Source organism: Fringilla coelebs (genome assembly GCF_963513975.1).
Source record: "Fringilla coelebs genome assembly, chromosome: 6".
Lineage (NCBI taxonomy): Eukaryota > Metazoa > Chordata > Aves > Passeriformes > Fringillidae > Fringilla > Fringilla coelebs.
The window spans coordinates 39,909,533-39,931,997 of record NC_140034.1 but is presented as its reverse complement, the minus strand read 5'-3'; the positions used below and the strand labels follow the sequence as shown (position 1 = coordinate 39,931,997).

Genomic DNA, 22,465 nt, shown 5'->3' with positions numbered 1-22,465 from the left:
ACTAAAGACATCAAACCAATATCAGGAAAAAGTTTTGTAGAATAAGAATGAAATAATATAAAAAGCAAATGCTGAGTTGAGAGCATCACATACAGTAAGCTATTTTTCAGGTTTAATTTAATCTTGTAGGTTTATTACAAAAAGTCACTACAAAATTTGCAGCATTATCTAATGAAACAAAATAGGTCTGGTAAGTAGTGGCTACCATAAATCATTGGGAATACATAATGTTCAATGCATCAGTTGAATGAAAAATAACACTGTGAGAAAGGAACTCAATTTAAAATTTATTTATTGTAAGTGCATAGCACAGAAAATGTGGTTGGTGTCACAAACTTATTTAGACTCCATGAAGAGGAGACAGAATATTTATCTAAAATAAGCGTCTGCTTCAAGCCTTAATTGTGAAATCAAATTGTGCATACGACACATGTAAACCACAGTTCATTGTAAGAATGTGAAAAAGTTTTGTTGCCAAATTAACAGGAAAAATTTGGTTAAAAAAACTACATTGCTTCAATGTAATGCACTAAATGACTAACTGAAAACAACTAAATGAAACACTAAAGAGACTTGATTAAAATGAAAACGAAAAAAAGTAACTGAAGCATAGCACCAATATCTTAATGAGAAATAATGTGCATCCATGTTGAAGTTATTTTGCTATAGCAAAACTGATTAATCAAAAAAAACCAAAAAAAACCCCAATAAACTCCCCCCCAAAAATACTACCTTTCTTCATCTTGCTCCCACAAAGCCTTCAAGTTATTTTAAAGCTTTAAAAGGTACTTAAGAATTATAAAAATTTAATAGCTCAATACCATATAATTTCAAATGTAAGGACATCTTCTATGGCTTAAATAAGGTTCTTTTTAATGTACTATTTCACACATGCTTTCAATAGTAAATTCAGTGACGCAGTGTGTATTTTCTCCTTGTGCATTTTTGCTTCCTACAGAATTATGGCCTCAGAAGAGCATTATGATTTTTCTTGGCAATGTACAGTTTCAAGTTATTTTAGATTAAATTCAAAGCAAACCAAGCAAGTCTACTTTTGGCTCAACGACCTACTGGCCTAGGAAAAGAGTGTACCTTATGTAAGCTGAAAAGGAGAAAATTACTCAAAATTAAAACACACACCATCACTATAGCAAACATATACAGGACTATATTTAAGGCATGTACATCACCTAAAATTGCACAATGCACAAAACACGAAATTCATTCCACTGTAAGAGCTATCACAATGACTTACCATTAACTGTGAAACACTCAAAAAGCCTGTTACACCAGACATACAACTTAGACTGACCTCTCAGAACATTGTTATTTTCCCTTAAAAGTAAACTTAAACTAGTATTTTTAGGATTTCATATTTTTAAGATTTCACTAACAAAAATTACCTTTTTAGGAAAGTATTCTGCTCTAAGTAATGTTAGCCTGTTGTGCTCTCATAAAAATGAAAATTAAAACTAACTTTCTGATTCCAGTTCCTATTTAAGAATAATGTGATGGCACAGCCTCTGACAAAGGATTAGAGCCTAAGGAAATAATCCTTTTAGGATATTAAAATAAAACTAAGGATCAAAGGACAAAAGTAACAAGTAAATCCTTCTGTAGTGTTTGATAAAAATAAGCAAACCTTACAAATATTATTCACGGTGTATGCAACGCATTCTTTATGAAGACTTACACAGTAATTGAATCATAATTCTGCATGTAACACAAGGCATTGCTGGTGTCTTGTATCAACCCAATACTTGCTTTTCTCTCTTGGACCTGGCTAGTGTGATGCATCCCAAAACAGAATTTCTTTTTTCATGCCTGCATTGCTCTGGCAGTCAGCAACCATTTTACAAGGACATAATACATTCAAACGTTTTTCCATCTATCTCTCTTCAAATTTATAAGCTCCTGTCTTATATACAGAGATTCTTATTTTTCATCCTTTTAACTTTTTATGTTATTACACTTTATCCCATTCTACCACCCCAGTATCCCATGTAAAAAATTCTTGTACATTTTTCTGACCTCATCAGAACCCTCCTCTATTTTGTGACCTTTCATCATAAATTATTACGTTTTTGTGACATTGTCACTACTGAAAACATCCAAGATGAATAACACATGTAATCAATTGCATTAACAGGATCTCTCCTCCAGGTTGATACTCTTCCTTGCAGCACAAGCCCCTGTCACTTCATCCCTTCAGCTACTTCCTTTTCCAACAAATGATTCTATTTTTCATCCACAATTTCTCTAACTCAATATAGAACTTTCTATGTGCCAAGAAATGCTGAAAGGGATACATACACATTACCTCCCCAGCTGTGTTTCATTGGGAAATTGACCCCATTGAAACAGCAAGTAAACCCAAAATAATACAGATCAAAAAATCTTTGATAACAAATCTATGCTGCATTTATCTAATTTCCCATTTATACCTAACTCTACTATGTTAACCATCATTTCTTTGAAATTTTTCTCCACGCTTTGCACACTACTGTGATCAAGCCAGGTCTGGTAATTATTTCTAATTCTACCATTCATATATATCAATCCCAAGAGACCTTTTCCCATTTAGTTGCAAACATTTTTAGAATCGTGACTGGAAACAATTTGGAAAGCATTTCATTCATCTATAACTTTTTAATTACCTTTATTAACATACAAATTATATCTATTGTTTTCTTCAACCAGAGAACAGAAACCCATTGACAGAGCATGTATTAATGTTTGTGTTCTAAAAGTATCCAAAATGAAGTTCATTTAGTTTCCTAATCAAGATCACTGGTTTAGTTATATTTTTTCTCCCCATAAAAACTATCCACTTCCTCTTTTTTCTGGAACAAGGACATAAAATTCATAGTATTCAATATATATATTATTGTAGAAATTTACTTCTTTTTCCTTAGCTTCTATTCACATATATCAGAGGCCATAGGTAAACATATTCATTAGACTCACTATTTACTCATACATCCACAACTCCCTCCTTACTAGTGTTACTCTCTGTAAAAGTCTAATTTTACACCTGTACAGATTGCTCTGAACAATTTGCATTATATTCTCTTCATACAGTCCCTTATACTTGTCCATGAATAAATACAGTCTATGCATCTGATACAATCTGCAGATTATTCTCAAATTAAACATTTGAGAAGGAAGAGACTTTCTTAACTGTGTCAAAGCTCCAGGGCCACTCATTTGGTTAGAAAACAAAATCTTAACCAATCAGAACAAGCTTTGGAGAAAGACACAGCGTGACGGAATGTGGAAGTTGATGATTTTTCAGACTTACAGAGATTATGAAGAAGGTAAATTAATAGGACTTGAGGAATTAAAATCTCAAGTCTAAAAGCAAGATTATCAACTTGAGATAAATCATCTGAAGATTCATTTAGGAGCTTTAGCACAATACATATTATAATACAGACGAAACATGCAAAGCAGGGGAATGTAGGGGAAGATTCTGGCATTATTTTGGAGCTTATAGTGTGTACTTGATGTGAAATGCTCAGCTGAGCAGCACAGAAACTATTTTCAATTTAAAGGCATTTTATAACTGAAAACAACTTTGCAAAAATTTGAACTGAAAATACCTCCAGAATGGAAGGCAGAGGAATAAATATACAAATATTCAGACAAATGTTCAGAATTACCAATTAGTAATCTTGCACCAAATTTATTCTTCTTTTAGGAAGTCAATATTTACTGATGCAACCAAAAAAAATCAACAGGATAAGCACATGTAGAATACAAAGTAAGGGATCATCAACAGCCCAAGAGTTGCTGCATTTGCAACCAAAGTAGCATCAGAAATTTCCTAAAAAGACACAACAGTGATCACTAAACCAAGGTGGCTACTGCTTTTTTCAGGTCCTTAAGGTGGTGTGTATCAGAAAAACTGAAGCTGAGAATAATAAGTGCAATTTCCCTCTCAAGTCTAAGTTCAATCAGAATAAGAAATGCATGCAATTATTTCCTATAAGCCTCCTCCTCCATCAGTGATCCCTAACTACCACAAATACCTGAGTTGTTATCAAGAATAATAACCTCTGAAACACTGAACACAGTGTTCTTTCAACCCAAAATAATTTCTAATATTACTTTCTATTTTATTCTATTCCTTTACATTACCTCCTTGCTGTCCAAAATAGTACAAATTACTCTGGTAATTTCTGCATTTTTATCCTTTGCAAGTTTAAATATCCACCAACAAGAAAAAAACAGAAACAAAACCAAAACAAAATGAAGCCAAAACAAGCAAACAAAAAAATCCTACAAAACCAAACCCATATACTTAGGAAGTTTCACATCAATAAATCAATCAGATGATAATGGAAATTATTCCGCAAAAAAAAAAAAGAGTGGTTATAATAAATACAGGTGTTTGATGAAATTTTTTTTTTAAAAGTTTGATTCAAAATATCTAGAAAAATAAATCTGCAGGACAATTACTAGTTATTCATTTTTCATGACCAAAAAACCAGTTCATTATCACAAGTTCCCATGATAGCTTATTTTATACAACATGTCACATTGGATTAAATTCCTTGTATTTAGTGCATCACATGGTCACATTGGTGAAAGTGCAGCAGAAAGTGCCAGTGAAGTCTCCATCCTGGGAGGCTGGGCAAAGACCCAAGCAATGAACTCCAATCAACCCTACCTTGATCACTGGTGTTGGGCTAGAAGATCCCCAAAGAAACTTCCTAAAGCCAGCTATGATGTGATTCCATGAAATAAAAAACTTTTACAGCTTTTGGTGTGTAAAAAATATTATTCCAAAAGGCATCACATGCAAGCATACAATGTATTTTATCAGTCACATAAACAGCAGCACATTTTAAAAAATCCCAACTTTGTAACATGTGTGAAGAAAAACTCACCCTGTCCATGGCAGAAGGAAGGAAACACAACTGCATCATGGAGTTTGGAGGTTAACATGTAATTCCACTATTCCAGCAGTCAGTGAGATTAATAACTGCTTAAAAGAAAAAAAAGAAATCCCTTTAATTTCACATTCTGTAAGAACAACTTCCTTTTCATTTACTCTTCATCATAACAGTGAGAAAGAATCTAATGTTTTCTTTTAAAATACCACATTTTCTGCTTGTTATTCAGCTAATCACAGATTATCCACAAAGATCAATCACTCAATCAGAATATTTTTAACTACCATCTTTCATCTAGATTAAGATACAATGTGATCTAGCAACCAAAGAATTAAATCAAAGAATATTTTAGGCTCTGTATTGATTTTATGAGTACATTTTACAAGTCAGTCTCACCAAGCCCCAATTTCCCTTGTCAATATTTGCCAACTTCAAAATTATGTTTGAAGTTGATTCATTAATATTTACAGATACCATCAAATTTGCAGCTGAAAGATGTTATACATGTTGAATGAGAGATATAAATCTGCATAATCAATTAAAGCAGTTCAGCCATTTAGCAGTTTTGTCAAATAATTGTTTACCCATCTTTAAGCATTACTCACTGTTCAAAATATCAGGCAAAACTTTGAAATGAAAAAAAAATAAAATCCAAGATAGAATATTTAACCTTAATTTTATTAAAATTAATAGAAGACTATTCATATATTCTCTCATATCTGTTATCGTTTATGTATTTTTATCATTTATAAAAATTATGACTATGTTAAGGAAACCTTGGAAAGAATTTTCTTTCAATCAAAATTTTAAGTCACTAGAATAATCACTGGAAAAATCACAGACCTGGAAATTTGGAGACAACAAAATACAAGTAAGCTGAACAGCTCTTTAAAAGTATTCCATAGCTAAAGAATACAAATTCCAAACTTTCAAGGAAATTCCTGCTATCTTCCAAAGAAACAGAAGCTTTCTTCATGCAGTTCAAGGCTTAAAGGCACTGAATTAACTGTGAGCAAGTAGAATCAACAGTACACTCAGAATGATAATGTTGGCAGAGAAAACCTTGTAAATTTTTTTTCCCTTTTCTTCTTTTTCCCTATTCACTGAGTTTGCAAAACTTAAACTGTTAATTATCCTAACTGTTACTCTAATAAAACTGAGCACATTTTCAATTAAAAAACATTTGGTTTCCTTCGAAGAGCTAATTACACAGAGAACGCCTAAGGTGAACCACATAAAAATTATGGCAAATTCAGGGTTCAGTGCCCCTGTAGTTACTAAATTTATTTTTACTGGAAGAAAAAAAACCCAAAGCACACACACACAATAACAAAAACCACAATGGAGTTAAGCACTAATCCTACTTCAACTACATAGCTTCTGGTCAGAGATAAAAAACAAATTATCAAACACCAATTTAGGTCCTTTTAGTATCAGAGATCAATTTTTCCTCAAAATTATGCTACATGAACACCTAAAGTTCAGTTATCCCAACAGCAGTGGCTCAGAGGAGTCCATACCCACAGCACTTGGGGGCTTTTAAGCTAAAGCTATACATAGAACACTGACCTTGAAAGAGTTTATCAGGATTTAAGAATCTAATCAGAAGTAATTACTTTTCTAAACTAGATAAAAGAATCAACAGTACATCAACAGTAACAAATACAGTTTGAAAATAATAAGCACTCCTTCATATTAGATACAGTAATAAATATAAGTGCTCATAGTTCTTGTAGCATATTACATTTGAAAGCTTCAAAAAAGATACAGTAATTTCTCTTTTTTTTTTTAATCAATATTACTTTGAACAAAAGAGGGAATTGTACCTTGAAAGAAAAAGAGCAGAGTACTTGACAAATATATACAAGATTTTCTGTCAAACAGACAAAAACTTATTGGTGATTCTTCTTTTAGAATGATGAAAGAGTCAATTACAGAAACAATGCACTCCTCCAAGGAAATTACATATATGGGTTCATTTTAATAAGCAATGGATAAAGCAGTCTTCACTTTTATGGTCCTTTTTAGCTACTTGGATAACACATTAACCAGAAACACAGTGAAGTGAGAAGTTACCTTCGTTTAATCTGAACCAATGAAATGGCATTGTAAGATAAAAATTACCTCAGAAAATGAACAGGACAATCACATGATAGTAATTATTTTCTCTTGTTTACTTAGTGTGTTGACTCCATAGAACCCTATTCTAATAAAACCCCAGTTGATGAATAATAAAAACTCAAACCTCTAACATCAAGCATGATCTTCCTCCACAGCAAGAAATTAATAATCTACTGATAATCCTTGCAGAAGCCTTATTCCAAAGAAAACCAGGAAGCGAATCTTTGTAAGCAATGAAGTAAAAGATCAGACTATGGAAGGTAGAAGGACATAACTTATATGTTATAAAAAGAAAGAATTTGTGACATTGAATTTTTTTTACACTTGCAAATAAACACATAACAAACTGAGAATTAGGAGTTACACCTGGATAAATTTGGCTCATGAGGCAGGAGAAAGTAGTTCCTAAACAAATAAGTGCAAAACAGATAAGGGAAACAGCCACTGAAACAGATGATTTCATTAAGTAAAGGATTCCCAATTGCTAATTCCCTTTTAATTAAAGCACCAAACATGCTTTCAAAAATACACAGTAGTTGAATCAAGAAGCTGAACAGAATAAGGCTTTCTGCCCTACATTAGTCATTTGAGAGTTAACAAAACAGAAATGGGGTATCCCTTTCTTAACAGGCTTAATAGAATGTTTGCCTCCTGTTTCAGTGCTCATCTGGGACCAAAGTACAGCTGCCTCTTCTTGGGGAAAGCGCAGCTCCCTATCAGTAGAATAATCTGGATGCCTTGGTTAAGGAACAGAGAAGGAGAAAAAAAACAACCTTAAGGTAATATTTGACTTTTCCATTCTTGTTTCTGCTGCAGCGCTCCACTAAACTTTCCTTTCTTTTCCACTTGCTTCCCCGTGTCATTCCTTAATGGCTGCAGACATCAGAAGCAAGATCAGAGGTAAGATCTTTTCTCTTTTGGCTGGCATCAAAGCAACATGCAAAAATCTAATAACCAGGAAACTTAACATCAGTCTGTTCACAACTCAGCTGGATGTTTATAAATCAAGATGAAAAACAGGCAGATGAGAGAGCTGCTGAGTTTGTAATAGTTATGCAAAAATGCATGACACTTGGCAGCCATAAGAAAACTGAAGTGATATTTGCAACCAGGAGGTTTTGCAAAATCAAAGCATGTGAAGGCTATACGGTATTCAGATGCTGGGGGGGGAAAAAAACAGTCACAGAACTGAGCTAAAAGACTTTCTTCTTATACATGGCAGGCTTGGGGACTGGGTGATTTGACAGAAATGCCAGAATACAGTTTTGAGTGGGCCACATCAGGGAAAGAATATCAAATGGGATCATTAACTAAATAATCAGACTTGCTTTTTTATCACCATTTTCTAGTTCAAATTGAACCATGTTTTATGCAGTACTTTTATTAGAGCAAGACAAATTTTACTGAGGACTGCAAATAGTAATATTACCATATGATAAAAAAGTATCTGCCCTAACTTTAATTCCACTGTGTCAAAATATGTGAATCTTAGCCTGTAAAAATTTCCCTTGGCATTCCAGTTTCCTTTTACTTGGGATACAGAACTTTACACACCAAAATGCACCAAAAAAGGCACCTAATGAGCTAATTCAAGTAGCCATTTACTTGCATTAGCATTTAGTTTCATGCTGTCTAATTTACACTGGTTTACAGCTTTTGCAGAGCTCCATGCCACCAGAAGTTGACTGCTTTCTGCATGTGATCCTCACCATCACCATAGCTCAGGTGTACCACTGATCTAAGATTTATTCATTTATTTTTAAGTGAAGGAACTGAAAAACTCAAAGCACTTTGTACAGTAGTAAGGATAAGAATAAAATAGAACTATGAAGTCGCAAGTCAAAACCTCACATAATGCTGCCAATGCCTTTTCCTCTCAGAATTGGTATGACACATTATTAAGGAAAAATGACAGACGAGTTTAAAACTTGCTGAGTTTAAAACACCTTTGAAAGTATTAGCTTCTTGCTTATCTCCTTTTATGTCCATTTAAACTTAATACTTTAAGTTTACGCTGTTAATCAGAATACCCATTTTTGTTTATAACAACTATCCCTAATGCATAAATTTGCTGTTCAATCCATGGCGAGTGCTTTAATGAGTGAGCTATTTTATTTGTAAGATGGGATTTTTGTGTCTCTGTGCCCAGATATATACAACTTTTTATACAGCAATTAAAGCAAGATTGATTTTTTTTTTCCAAAAAATACTTTTTTTAATAAGGTAAACATTCTAAAAATAAGATTTTAAATTCATTTTCCATATAAGTGTCTGTAAATATTAAAGCAATATTAATACTTTACAGTAACAAAAGACTTAAAAATTAAATTAAAATTATCTTCTCAAAGGTAATTTTAGTGAAATCCCATCAAGTATTTCAGACTGATAATAAGCAAAAAAAAGCAGGATTTTAAATCACCATTTGAATCAATCTGGAAGTCAAGCACTTGTAGGAAAAAAACTAAAATCGTGTTATCCTTACTGCTTCCTAAGAAAACCTACACAGCCACAAAGAAAGGCATTTCCTTCTTAGAATAATTGTGTATAAACTCATTATTTGTGAGAAAAGCAGCATTTTGCTTTGTGGTGAACACATAATAATAAGGATGTGACTATCATAGCCAGCAGCTCCTATGTTTAGCTGCTTTGCAGCAGTATCTCACAAGCCCTTAACTTGCAAGTTAGGCTTTTTCCACCTACTCTTTTGTAACAGGCATCAGTCTTGTTCCTACTTTCAGTGTAGGCTTTTTCAAGCCCTTCAGCTTCCTTCATTTCTGAATAGCTCAGGCTAATTTTAGCCACAATAACAAGAAAAAATCAGGGATGCCCATTATTCCCCATACTGGAATTTAAAAGAGCTCTCCATGGTTCTGAGCTAACTCCGGCCAGAGTGACACACACTCCACAAACTCTTTTTTACTCGAATCTGGCTAAGGCCCAAATACAGACAGTAGGCTTTTGGCTTATAAATCTTTGTATTCTTTTTAAAGCAAGCAACCCTGCTTTAGCAAATTGAGTCTCAGGATGGAATTTCCTAGTAATTTAGAGAGAGTCTGGATGGCTTTTAGAGTTCAGTTCCACAAGGGGGGCATAAAGGATCTACATCTCTAGCTCTTAAGTTACTCACAAAAAGCAACAAGGAAACAAGATAATCTGCCTGCTCCCACACTTGAAAATTGCAAATGAAGGTTATAACAAATGGCAGGAAGATTAGAAGGCAGGGCTACCCCATCATGCTGCATTATACACATGATTATCTAGATAGAGGTAGGTAAATGAGGAACTTAAGTGAAACAATGTTTTTTGAAGTTGGCTTTGCTAAAATCAAAATATTCTAGACATATAAGTGGACTCATACAATCATAAAAGTTCTGAGGTTGAAAAAGACCTCTGAGACCATGCAGTCCAACCATTAACCCAGCATTGCCAAAGCCACCACCAAACCATGTCCCAAAGTGCTGTGTCTACACATAAGTACAGCAAACACATTTTTAATACTTTGAGCACTCTGGGCTCCCAAGACAAGGGGGCCTCAAGTAAACTTTGACAAAATAAATGGTCCCATAAATAGAAGATACCAACATCCTTCTTATGTGGAGACTACCAGGGATTCTAAAGGATACAAGGCAGGTTATACATTAAGGTATAAAATATCACCTGTATAACATAACAAGCTGTTAACACTACTGATTGCTCTGTGGTGAAATGGCTGCTGAGAATAAAGACAGAATTCTATAAGAAAACTAGATGGTCTTTTAAAAAATGCTGGGAAGGAGCTGGTGACAAGTCCACAATCACTTCCAGTAACAAGACCAGAAGCAGCAGAAAAGAAGCCTTTGGACTACAATTTAAGCTGCTTTGTAAAATATCAGTGACCAAGTTATTGCTCCCTATGACACACATAAACCAAGCAGAGAGGTGGTGATGAAGCTTAATTAGAAAATACTAAATTGACAGCCTACAGAAGTTTTGAGAAGCCAGTTCTTACATGCATAAAAGCTATATCAAATATTTCTAAAGCACAGTGGAACTGAAAGACTTGACACAGATACCATAAGTGCAAATTATGTTTGAGATTATTATTACAGCACATTAAATACAGGACCACTGCAGGAAACGTTAAATGAAATAAACCCATTCACAGTTACTAGAAGGAACTTAAATTGATGCCTATATTGAAATCTTTAATCACAAAGAAGATGACAGCAGAATTCTTGCAGATAGAAAACTACAATACTCATCAGAAACAATAGGCACATCAATTAACACCAGATACTGGGAAATAAAGAACATTGTTTTTCTGAGGGATGTCATGCCTCAGAAGGTGACTAAGTTTTATAAACTAAATTAGCATGGAATTAGGGAGACCTGGTTGATGTAAAATATTAGGATTTTAAGAAGGCACTACTTGATTGTGAAATTCAAATTAAAATAATTTGATATGTTAAAGAAAGCAGATTAGATATTCTTTCTACAAAAATCCATCCATGGATACTACACTGCATCTGCCTTAGAATAACCCAAGTCCTGGAAGCTCAGAAAGTAAACTAAAAGGGTCATGGCTGCTTGCTTCCACTTCTACAGATAACTGCTACTGACATTTGAGTAGGACAGGGAGCCACGGCAGACAAAAGCTCAGATCACATTAATTTTAAGTCTGACTTTTTCTGCCTGGATCATATGTAGGCATGGTCATTGCTGAAAATCTATTCACTAAGCAAAGGAAAAAATTGAAGAAAATTGCAACAAAATATAGTAAATAAACAGTGCCACAGAACTCAGCCCATTCTGATAGAGTTCTGATACTGTTCTTAAGAGCCTTCAAGATATCCAAAATAATAAACTTGAACTTCTGAAGCACCAGAGTTAGGGAGAATATTTTAACTAAGAATTTTTAATTAAGAATTTTATTAATATTTTAATTAAGAATTTCAAAAGCAATTATTTGGGAGTTGGCTGGAATGGTAGAGTGCATGTGTATGCATTTGGAAGTAGGCAGCAAGAGCTGAATTCTGCAGATATACAAAAACCCATACTGCGGGAGTATTTAGGGGAAACTTTTTCAAAACTAAGCCTTACCAATGTCAATGTTAATACAGATTAAATATATTTTAGAATAAATTTTAATTTTAAGATTGCCTTCTCTCCCACTCTTCTTTTTATGAAAAGCATAGAAAGAAAGAAGTCACAATATGTGACGAGTCATGTGAAAATGGAGAAAGATGAGACAACACAAGCATTTCTACAAAAAAAAAAAGTTATGTAAGATGCTTGGATGGTAAACTAAAACATGAAACATAACATTTTACCTGTAGTTTATAAAACAATCAGTATTGGAACTTAGAAGAAACACACTTATTACATTCTGTCTGTAACTTTGTACTAATCAGAGAGCCCTCCATCCCCCATAACAAATTTATTAAAAAATCCCAATAATAAGTTTTGTAAATGCAGTGATTACTCTGTTCTTCTACAAACTAACAGCGCATTATTAGCCCAAACACAGTTAAAGGCTCCAAAAAGCAGTCTATTAGGAAAAGAAGATTGAAGAAATCTTGCAATTGTATGTGATTTTTATATCCTAATGAAATCTCTGCATGTGAACACTTTGTGTTCATGTTCAAATTTAGGAACCTCACCATTTAATCTGTACATGGACTACTTAAAACACAGGCAGACTGCACTTTTCAGAGCCGTGTAATAAACAAAAGTGCTCACAAGGTGTCACATGCTGCTGCTGGTATAATTAAGTCCTTCTGTATTCAAAGGATTTACTGTTCCTGCTTTGAACCCCTAACTTAGATCCTGATCCTGCAACCAGCATTCACAGAAGCATCAATACACATCCAAAGTGTCAACTGCAATCAATACAGGAGAATTCTCAGAAACAAAACACAAACCCACACTACGTGATTTCAAACGTTTTCATTTTCTGAAAACTAGTCTGAATTATTGCTAATCTTTTCAGCTCCAATCATCAATTCAGAGGAAAGCTATTCAGTTTTCCTTTTTTCATTTACATGCATTTCTAGAAGTGATGTCAAATAAATTAACTATTTACTAAATACACTTATTGGAGGGGGAAAGCCCCCGAATACCAACACTGCATTCTCAGCACAATAGTGCCTCACCCATTTTCTAACCACATTATACAGAGGAAGAGAATTAGATTGCCAAAACATCAAAACCCAGAGACTTCATTTAAAAAATATGTAATCATAAAGCATTACATTTCAAGTCAGAGGGGGGAAAAAAGTGCATTTAGGCAATACTAAAACTTGTTTTCAAAGTTAGGGAATTTATGTTTTAAATTCTTAAAGTTTGCTATTCAGATACTCCAGAAGTGTCGTATATATGGAAACATGAACTGAAAATTGGACAAATAACACTGATAAAGTGGTAACTGATTTTCTCCCAGCACTCCATCCATCAGTACACAATACCACCCACATAACTAGCACTGGAATTCTTACTTCAGAACAGATCCTTTATGCTCGATTGAATACATGTTCAGATTTTCAGATACACCAGCCCTCCAGCAGCTTTTGCCTGCTGCATATACATATGCTTTCATAGAGACTGAATCAAACAGCCACCAAAATGCTGATTGAACTTTACAATCTGTAAACAATTGTAAATTTTAAATCTGTAAAATTCAATCTGTATTTTACAGATTTAAAATCTGCAATACAACCTGTATTTTACAATTTTCTTTTTCTCAACCTCTACAACTTGCAAACGTCGACTTGTTTGCAAAGACATGAGATCAAGATATCATTACATTATCTGAGATGCAATTCTAATTCTGTCTCCTCAGCTCACAGTTAATTTAAATTTTATATAAACCTCAATAATCTTGGACCACATATATTTGCTGTTTTCAGATTTTTCATAAAGGCGCCAACTTGAAATGTAATACTAATATGGTTCCTCTGAAAAGAAGTTTTATGGTCTGTTCAGCCACCTTTTCAGGTGTTGATTAATTCCTTATAAACAACTTCAGGACTGTTAGTAGCTGCCACTACATTTATTTGGAGCAAAACCTTAGCCTTTTCCTTGATGAAGTTAAACAGCTTGTATGGCTGAAGGAACATTTACATTGAATTTCTTTCAGAAGAGGTGCAAAACTTTTGTGATAACATTTCTCCTTTTTAACTTCAGAACAAAACAAAGTGATAAATTGCTTCAATAAATTATAACACCTAGGTTAAACAAGAATGCTGTGCTTTTTATTTTCACCTACAGCAGCACCACTAATTACTACTGGCATTGCTATCTTGTCTCTCACTACCACAGTGTTTGTTCAACACAAGTGAATGATAAGTCTTTTGCTATGGTCAGTAGAATTCTTTAGCAGTTTAAAATATTTACAGGCCTGGTTGCAAGATATTCTACTTCACAACATAACCATCGCTTTTCCAAAGCATAGTGGTGATGGACATCAGTCTCCTTATATCAGGAGGTTAAAACTGATGTAAGCTTTCTTAAATAAATTAAACTTTATAAAACAGCTACCGGAATATGACAGCGAGATCGAGATGAAGTTTGCTATCTACTTACTAAATACATTTCAAATCAATATAAAAAACAGCAATATTGAGGGAAAGACAGTCAAGAGTAACCAGACATTTATTAAAAAATTTCACATCCTGTTACTGCACTAGCCCAGGATGTTTGTTAGCTAAATTAGCTAATTTTTAAATACCAGATATGTAGCAAAATATTCTTGTTTTCTTTTGAAAAACAACAGAGTGGTCAGCATATAATTTATAGTTGTAAACATTTACTCATTATTTCACAGAAATATATAACATTAAAAAAAGGTTCCCTGATGATATAAAAAAAGAAGCACTACTTCCTACTTCTATACAACATCACTTATAAATAGTTAAATATTTATTAACTGATTTCATAAGACTTCCCTAGGAAAAACTCTCTATGCAACAACTGATAGAAGAGAAATTTCATACACTGTGTTTATCTCACTGTGATTTACACAGCTGGTTCTAGAAATAAATAAATAATTTGGCTCCAGAGTTGAGCTTAAGATCTTTATTCATTTCAGCCATACAAAAGAAGCTAAGCTTTTTTAAAACAGCATGAGGTGGAATACGTATTTGAAGTATACTAGTAGTATACCTTGTTTTTTACAGCAATGATGGCAGATGAAAATCTAAGACTTTCAAAGGGTGATCAAAAATTCAACACTGGTATTAAAAAAAAAAAACAAACCACACAACCCTGATTTGCTTTAAATGGATCCATTACTAGACATACTGTACCAAGTAACACATATCATATATCTTCATGGAGTGCTACATGCACAGGTTCATTGAGTACTATTCAGAGTTTTTTATTCATTACCTGACCACAGGAAGAGCCCTTCCCAAATGTAAATATTTACTCACTTCCAACTTCCTTCACTCCCTATCTATATTAGAGAAGCACACACACAAAAAAATAATTAAAATGAAAACATTATGCCAAGATTATTTGGTCATAAATATAATGCTGAAGTTTCCTATATAGGTTCTATCCAGAAAAGCTCAAAAGACTCTATTTCCAGACAATCTATTCTTATGATGAAGTACACAGGACCCAGCACAGGCCCTTGAGCAGGATAAGATGAAACCTTGCATGACACTGTTACCATTATGAAAAATATCCATATATTCTGGTTTATTCCATTCCCTTATGGGGTTACAAATTCACAAAAAAAACCCTGTTTCTCTTTTCTCCCAAAAATTTCATTTTTCTAAGAGCAATTGTTGAAGAGCCTTGCCAAAAACAGGCAATTTAATTATAGTTTATTGATCAGGTCACCTCTGCATTGGCTCTTCTTCAACACACCATACTTGAACACACCTCAAATAACTCTTTTTATGGCTGTGTTAAAGAGGAGTTGAACTCAGAGATCTTTTAACTCAAAGACCACCTTCAGCATCCTTGTAAAATGAGGTTCCATTAAGCACAGCACCTTGCAGTTTCCTGGCATCGAGACCAACATAAGCCACAGTTACACGAGGCAGGAGTTCTGTACATGCAATGGAAAGGATTTGATCCTAGTACAGAAGTGCAGTCAACTAAGATGAAGGTGTCACCTATGAAGGAGTCCCATTCACAAGGAGAAATGTGGGCCATCATTTTGCAGTGCTGTTGAGAAAGGTTTCTCACATGCAACACAGACTTTTGGAACAATTCGCCTAAGGTTTTTAATTTTTTTTTCTCTTTTTTTTTTTTTTGGTTAGTTTGATTGTTGGTTTGGGACACTTTAATATTTTAAACGTTGAGCTGACCCTTCTCTCCTGCCCCATTCTCTCAGATATTCTCTGCTTGACCAAAAAAATTATAGATCAAACACACTGAATGTTAGGATACCAATAAAAAGGCATGAAAATGGATATATCATTACAATCACACACTTCCAAAACATTCTTAACTTACAGTTCTGAGCTTTCTAGAAATGAGAATCATTATTTTAAAATGTTTGAGGAGACTTATCAACAAGAAAATGGGGGAATGGGAATAAATTATGACAATAAATAAAGAAAAACATTATGTTCCCACAAACACTTTTTAACTAGTTCATCCAAATCATTCCAAAAATAATATATACGATATTAAAAAACCCCACAACATTTTATTAATTACCTGGTTATTAGTTTGTTATGAAATAATTTGTCTTCCCTGTTTGCTTAGGAAAAATGCATTTTTATACTTCATTCCTTAATCTTGTCTAATTAAATGACAGGTGGAGAAAGACAAAAACATGCTCAGCAAAAAAGTCTAGAATCCTCTCCACAATTTGACGGCAAGGACTGGGCCAGAGAAACAGAGGAAAAAAACCCTGAAATTATTCTTGCGCTGAAGAACACTGAACACTCTGAGAAACAGAATTGAGAAATTTAGCAGCTGAAGAAAGATAATCATTTCATAAACACAACAATCTTACTAGATGAAAGAAACACTTGATTACTCATCAAAACAGGCGAGGAATTAGACCAAAAAAAGTTACATCCTTAAGCAGAGTATCAGAATAAATTACATTTTAGAAAAAGTACTCTAGATGTGAACAAAACAGAAAACAGAAAAAAAAATTCTTCATACTATGACTGCTAAAAAGGGCATAGATAAAAGATTTTTTTAAATTATTTTCTGTGTGCATATGGATATATGCTCATAACATGTCTACAGAAATGGCAGAGTTTAAAATACTGTTGAAATACAAGACAGCAACAGAAGTAGTTGGCCATGACTTAGTGAGCAGCTACATGGAAAGAGCACATACATGCACAGGAGTACTGAACTGCATCAAAGTTCTGATTACTTTCTGTATCAAGCTATCAATTAATTTTTCTGATGCTTCTTTACAGAAGAGATTTGAGTCTCAGAGCACAGAGATCTGGAGAAAATCCATATGTTTTCAGGAAAGCACACAAAACCTACTCATTATATTTGGCACACACTAGGAAAAGATCCCATTCTCTGCCATCCACTCCATCTCTAGATGAGGTGTTCACAACAGTTACAGTTACTCAATTATGAAAAAGTTGATGCAAAGGAATAAATGAAAAGCAGGCAATAAGCAATAGAAGACAAATGGAAAAACCCTCAAGTTCTGCCAAATTTAAGGGATTTGCAGAGCTCAAGACTGAAAGATCAGTGCTCCAAAAAGGCATGTGGAAGAAAAAAAGCTGAACAAGACATGGAAAGCTTATGTTAAAATACTCTCTGAAGCCTTTAGAATGCATGAACTATATTCCACTAACTTTCTGAACAGAGTTCAAGTTATCCATTTTCTTGACCTTGCTTCAAGCTATGCTCCCTGCTCTAGTGAGACACCAAACATTAAGCCCACTCTAATATATGCTGCTGTAAAATTCTCCCAAACTCTGAGATTATTTTTCACTGGTTGCATCCTAACAACACTCTCTGGAATATTGCTACCCAGACTAAAGAGCCAAAACTAAATAAAAGCTGCTAGTTGAAAAATCTAGGGATCAGCGGAATACTTCTGATTTAGTGACTTTTGACTTCAAGTGTATGCTTTAGAACAGTTTTCAGAAATACACCATTTCAAACAAACAATGTAGCACTGATGTAGAATGAATGTTTCATTTTCAGTTTTTGCAAAATAACTTCCAAAAATATCTGCATTAATTTTTCCCATCCAATGGAGCTCAGTAACTCAGATTGATCATACAGATCATTTTACATCAGAACACATTTTTAGAAATACACATTAGTTAGCAGCAACAATTATTAATTGAAAAACAGAGATTCCAGGTACACATAAATTAGTTTCTTGGAATATCTGGAACACTGGGACAAAACATTATAAAATAATAAGAAAATATGTAGATCAGCAAACTGAAAACATCTAGTTGAATTGTTTGGATAGAACCAGTGGGACAAAGTTAGTGCAAGCATTTTTAATATGAACATTCATTCAAAATAGAAATGGTTTAGTAACCGAAAAATACGAAGATCATGCAAAGATCATAAAATATTTTTAGTAAAATAACTTAAGAACCTATTATAATAGTATTGTTACACTAGAAAAAGTTTTATTCCATTTATTCTTTATTCCAGAACGCATTAATTGTCAAACTGCTGCTAAGAGTGGCCCATCACAGCCCAAAACACATACTTGTTTTTGTAAATATTCTGGCCCCTGTTCACAAGATCTTGTAACCACAGAAAGGTGCCCAATACAGCTGACATTCCAGAGCCTTCTTTGTCACTGACTATGATTAATGAACTGTTTTACAATGCTCTGTGGGATGCTAATCACAGCATTCAGGAAATTATGAGGACTCAAGAGTCCACTTCCCACAACTTCATTAGTGGCTTTTTACTGTCCCCTTTATGAAATACATGTGGCTCATCAGACCAGTTTTCATTCAGGCACTCTCCAGAAGATACATGAATTCTTCTCAGAGGAGTGTTATGAACATGTAACAATAGCATACATAATTTTTCCATATTTTTTTTACTTCAGCAAGTACCAAAGCACACTGAAGATAATCAAGAAGAAAGGATGCATGACACAGATGGTGCACAAAAGCCATCAACTGCTGCAAGTGTTCACTGACCACCTGCACAGCGCTGAGTGCTGCTTTCGGGTCTGTGAGAAAAGCACTGAGTTGTAAGTTCACTCACTCTCACAGTGACAGGACAATCTGCAACCTCCCTGCACCCTTCAGACTATGCTCATGCCACAAACACAACTGCACATCATGCTGATGACACCATCCAAGTCATTTGACAATGGCACAAAATGGAAAGATTGCCCTCCAGAAGCTTGCAGTTCCAGACTACTATCTGCTTGAAGGGAAATATAAAGTAAATAGCTATTCTCACTCATTTAGAGACACTAAAAACATGAGCTTTGCCCAACACTGCAGCTGTAACATGCAAGAAAAAAGCACATTTTAACACAAGGGAATTTCTACGCTGTGATGAACCAGGAGAAGAGAGATATACAGTAGTTCTGCCTTCCTAAGCCAATCTTAAGCTTAGAGGGGAAAAGAGTACTTTTCCACGGTTAAAAAATAAAAAAATTAAAAAAGAATACCACTAATACTAACACGGTCGGGAAGGAAGGTGCAAAAAGCAGTCTTTTAAAAAAAGAACTTTGTGAAAACATCAGCATATTTCCTGGAAAGGAACATGTTCAGTGGAAGAGTTGCAAAGCCAACGTTCACTCAGAAGGATTCTACCATCAGCTCAACAGGTGAAAAATCTGTACACCATCTAGAAAGGAGAAAGGAGTAATACAACTACTGCATAAGAAGATTCAATACAATGCCTGAAAATGCATTTGGCTGGCAGAAAAGGAGCTGGTGATGCCTTGAGACAAGGATGGATTTCACAGATTTATACTCCTGTTACTGTGATACACTGTATTTTACAAAGTATTTGTGACAAAAATGTTACCAGTAACATGCTGGCTTGGGTGAGGGTATATTAACAGCCTGCCCCCAGAGGGGAATATGGCACCCAGAATTGGACTGGGATGCTCCACAGCAGTCTGTAATATCTTTGTTTCCCCAGCCACAACATGAGGCCTCAGCTCCATCTGCAAACCCAATGGCAATCCTTGCTTTTTTTCCATCTAATGTGTATATTCTGCTATACTGTCCTGCTGCACTCTAATACTTCTTTGCTTTGTGATCCAATGATCACACACTTTCTCCTATTTCTTGTATCAGGACCACACATGTTCTCCAAGAAAAGGCACACGTTTTTACTAAAACCATCCATGATTAAAAGAGAAAATGAGAACAAATGATTCCCAGATAAATTGCTCACCTACTTAGTTACCAAACATCTGTTTTCAGCTCTCACCAATGCCTTTTCATTTAGGATTAAAGTTCAAATCTTCAAAACTGCTCAAGTAACACTTTAACAGAACAAGCTTCTTAAATCTCTAAAATGAGATATACTTTCCCAGAACCTGCATTTTTGCAGCTCTCTTCAAAGCCTCTTAAGACTATTTCTGACTAATCCTAGGAACCCCAAACTAGCCATTATACACAGCCCATTAATATTGTATACAGCAGTTAATATCACCTCCCCTACATGCCTTCTACTGCCTGTGTTATTCAAAACCATTGTCTCTAATCCATAAGTGCAATCTACAATATAGGTCTCTAGACCTGAGATCACACGTTTGGCTCTATCCAAATACTTTCCAGTTCAACTTGCCAAGCAATTTAACAGTTAGTGATCTCTTTCTATCAAATTTAGACATTTATTAGGAGCAATGTATTCTTCCCAAGAGCTAAAGCCAATGACCAAGAACCTCCTGCCATGTAGCAATGAGGGAGCCTTCCTTAGAGTTTGAAAGTTCCCCCCTTACTGACAGGTTTTTGGATTCATTAACCAATTTTAATACAGTTAACATGAGTTATGACAAATATACTTAGGCAAAATCAATCTCATTAAGACAGTATCATTAGGATCAGTTTCAAGTGAATCACCCTACAATTAACCTCTGTCTTGATTAGATTTTTTTCCACATACTGGCAAACATCTAATTTTTCTTATTCCCCTTAGACTTAGCTTATTTCAACATTTGTTTAAGAACAAAAGAAGTAACAAAAAAAAAACCCACCAAGATTGAAGTGCAAAAACAATTAAATGAAGATTTTCTTATGCTAACAGGATCTGCCAGTTTCAGATGTGTTTATTAGCCACTATTTAATATAATCCAAACTATAAAGAAGTACTGAATTATCAGTGTAGTATAATTGCATCATTAAAAAAAGAGCAAAGCCAAAAGAACTGCAGAATATTTCTATACTGTAGATGTCACCTTGACACTTATCCACATCTTGTTCTCCCCATGACAACTACAATTTCTTTCACTCAACAGCAAAAAGTGTGCAAGACTCTTACCCCCTCTTACCATTTAATCTAAAAATTATTAAATAAAAAATCATAACTCACAGATACATTAATCCCACATACATTATCTCTCTGTACTTCATACTTTAAACAAAATTTATAAAACCCTGTGATGTACATCCTCACCTATTTAACTGAAAGAGCTTGTGAAGCAGAAAACTTCTTGCCTGGCTATTTCCTCTGATCTTGTCCCGTCAAACAACTTGTCATTACAAAAATTTAGTTTCATGTAACAGACTAATCGTAGACATTTTAAAAGGTACAGACTACCAGTAGTATTTGAAATTTGGCTTTTCAGGCACTGCAAAAATAGTACTAATTTAGAGCCAAATAATATCCACCAGGTTATCACGTCTAGGTTTTTTTTCAAATTTTCAGTTGATGTTTTAGGTTTGGACTATTTAAGTTTAAACTTAGCTGCATTCAAGATAAAATGTTACTTGGTCCATTGAAAGATTTATTTTAAAAAAAATGAAATAAGAAACAGTGCAATATGCAGAAAGAGATCCTATGCTCCTTCTCAGCATCATTTGCAAAAACCTGTTCTCCCTATGCTTCATTCACAAAGGACATAGACAATTAAGGGGGTAAAAATTTTGCTCCTTATTCAGACTCTTATTATTTCAACCTCTCCTAACAGGTCTCGGATGAAATATTATACTTTCAATACTATTTTCTCCTAGACTTTCCAATTCAGCAGGATAATTCTGATTTCTTGGGGTGCATTAAGTGCATGGTTCCAAACTGGACACAGTGACCTGCTTGACTCCATTGCTACCCTAGGTTGTGCAGAGAGATCTACATCAGTTTTACAGTGCTGAATGACAGCACCTTCATTTATTCATCCTGGTGTGATGTTACATTCTTAGAACTACTTTATGTGCATGATATTCTTGATTTAAGGTTGCTCTTAACCCTCAATTTCTTTCTTCAGAACTCTCAGCCATTCCTTATCCTGGACTCCCCTGTTTTCTTTTTATTTAATTTAAAATCAGGATTTTAAGTTTGCCCTTAATGGCTAGAATCCCATTTTC

At 34.3% G+C, this 22,465-nt stretch overlaps 1 protein-coding gene across 3 annotated transcripts in view; it reads right to left on the bottom strand.

Annotated features, from left to right (window-relative positions):
• The window catches only part of FUT8 (fucosyltransferase 8), a 97,124-nt gene that overhangs the window by 49,731 nt on the left and 24,928 nt on the right, over positions 1-22,465 (bottom strand). For 2 of the 3 annotated variants that reach the window (XM_084207855.1, XM_084207857.1), the window contains exon 3: positions 4,893-4,987. The gene's annotated coding sequence lies outside the window, so the exon portion shown is untranslated. Of the gene's footprint in view, positions 1-4,892; positions 4,991-22,465 lie in introns of all 3 variants that reach the window. The other variant, XM_084207856.1, reaches the window with a different exon arrangement.